The sequence below is a fragment of the Bison bison genome, unplaced genomic scaffold, assembly GCF_000754665.1.
Source record: "Bison bison bison isolate TAMUID 2011002044 unplaced genomic scaffold, Bison_UMD1.0 scf7180017864366, whole genome shotgun sequence".
NCBI classification, from domain to species: Eukaryota; Metazoa; Chordata; class Mammalia; order Artiodactyla; family Bovidae; genus Bison; species Bison bison.
The window spans coordinates 85,413-87,866 of record NW_011494938.1 but is presented as its reverse complement, the minus strand read 5'-3'; the positions used below and the strand labels follow the sequence as shown (position 1 = coordinate 87,866).

Below are 2,454 nucleotides of genomic sequence, written 5' to 3'. Positions count from 1 at the left end.
CTTCCTATTTTAGAAAATAGATCACCTGCCCAGCAAGTCTGGGTATGTTGGGACTGAATGGGAAGACCAGCCTTTCCTACTCACCTTGGCAGCACTGACACTCAAGGGGCAAGACTTCTCAGAATCTTCTGGAAAAGGCCAGGGAGTTGCCTGGGGCCAGTTGAATACCTGTGTCCAGAATAGTAGCTTTGCGGATAGAAGTCCTCCTCCGGGGCTGCTGCAGGGACCACTCATCCTTGCCTACTAGCCAGAATGTTATTTATTGAGATTCTAGCTCCTTCTCCTGGGGTCTCAACTGCAATTAAAATGGCCCTACTCAGCTATAGCCACTCTGCACAAAACTTTGCTGAGTTTATATATTCTTGTTGCAATAAGATTGATTATCCTATTGGCTTTTTCTATTTTTATTTTGTCTATTTCACCAATAAGAAGAACCTTCTCTACTTTTCAACAGATGGGAACTTATCCTTTAAGGCCAAGTGAAGGTACTAACACACACTTTCTTATTTCTGAGGAATGGAGGAGCATGGGTAAGGGAAAAAAGATATCTGGGGCTGAGGAGCCAGAGGGGGAGAAAAGCTAAAGATGCTTTCTGCTCTTATCTGCCTCAGCCAGAGCACAGTTGGTCACTGCACTGTCAGAGGAACACAATGAAAAAGACCGTGTCCAGGGGACTGAGACTAGAAGGATGAGTGGAGCCAAAGCTTTGAAGAACAAAGGGGAGGGAAAAGAACTACAGCTGTATAGTCTATAAAAGAATATGATCCAGGGTTGGAACTATAATACTGGCTCTTTGATCTTGACCCTGTGGAAGACTGACTAGACTTACTGGAAGCTCAGTAGTTCTAGGGAAAAAGAGCTAAGTCTAACGGGTGAAAGTTCCAGAGATTTCAATTTCAGATGAATACAGAGGTTTTTCTGATGAACAGAGTTGTCTCGCGAAGGAAGAAACTCCCTTGCAAGAAAGCAAAATCCTAATCATGGGTGAATTCTGTATCAAAGGCTCAACAGCCAGCAGTGAAAGATGCCTCACTCACTGGGGGTAAGGCTCCTGAAGCAGAGGTTCTCTGGTTGAAGGCCCAAGGTGGCCAGGGTACCAAGCTAGCACTGCATTCTGAACCCTTAGGGGCTTAGGACCTAAGTCTATTCCAGACAGAGAGAACTGCCCAGGGACCGACTGAAAGATAACTATGTTTATCTGAAAGTTCCAAAGATAATTATGATACTGAAGAAACTATGATTCAAGATCAGCTCATCTCTTGCAGAAGATAAAGGAGGCCTTCTCCTTTCTCTCAAGAACTCTCCTCTCTTCCAAGGAGGGCAGGGTGCTTACCTATTGTCATTGGTGATGATGCTGCCACTGGGGCTTTGTAGTCACTAGGGTACCATTTTGAAACAATGTACAACCATCTACTAAACGGAACCACTAGTGACTTGAAAGCCCATGGGCCTTGTCTCCTGCCGCTTTTGATGATGGGTCCCCACCTGTCTGGGGAAACCAAGGTGCAGAAAGGTAAGAGGCATGCCAATGGTCAGCCGGCAGAAGAGCAAGGGTCCCCAGTCAAAGGGAGTAAAATAGCTTACCCAGAGCCCCCAAGAAAAAGGAAAGCACTTGTAAAGCAGCGTTCTACCCCTGCCTAGTACTGTGCAAGCAAAGCTCTAGCGAGATGAGCATGGGCTATTCCTCACCCAGGGACCAACTCAACGAGTAAAGCAAAAGCAGATTTTCTGCCTAGCCACATGGAAGCCAAGCAAGACATCTTCCATGGCAAATGGCTGGCTGGGTGACTGGTTCCATCCGCAGGCTGGAAACGGTGAGGGCAGAGCCGCCACTGCCCTGACTGGTCAGTGTGTGTGAAAAGGCTGCTCCCAGAGCAGCCCCAGGGAGGCCCCTTGGCTCCTCCTCATTCAGATCACCTAGGAACACAAGCAAAGACACTCACACCTAATTGGGAGCTAAAGTATAATAGACCCAGGACCCTCCCCTTTAGTCCTTGTGAGGGACAAGGTCAGAAAACCAATGATCACCATCCAAGTTGAATCCACCACGAAGCCTTTGACGGGAATCTGTGCGTGTCAGGGCTGCTCCTTTAAAATAAATGTTGATATGGCAGGTATTGTAGCTGCTGAAACCTCTTCCAGATTATCCCAGCCCTCACATAGCTGATGACAGAACTCCAGCCTCCAACCTCCCATCAGGACAGACTGCATCCCACTCAACTGGAACCACTTGGATTGTTCTGAGTATGGAAAACTCACATGACCTCCATTTCCCCAAGTGTCCAAGTAGGTCAGTTGTAACAAAGCTCTGGAAACCAAAAGGTCTGCATGACAAGGCTAGTTGCAAATTCTGACAGCAACAAAACTTTATCTACTCACCTACCCTCTCCGGGGCTTGGCAAAGCACTTACTTCTTTGCAGATGAGACTGAGATATAGTTACAAAGTCTCAGTT

At 47.0% G+C, this 2,454-nt stretch overlaps 1 protein-coding gene across 1 annotated transcript in view; it reads right to left on the bottom strand.

Moving 5' to 3' along the window:
• GABRE (gamma-aminobutyric acid (GABA) A receptor, epsilon) overlaps nucleotides 1–2,454 on the bottom strand; it is a 21,474-nt gene that overhangs the window by 3,546 nt on the left and 15,474 nt on the right. The window lies entirely within an intron of this gene.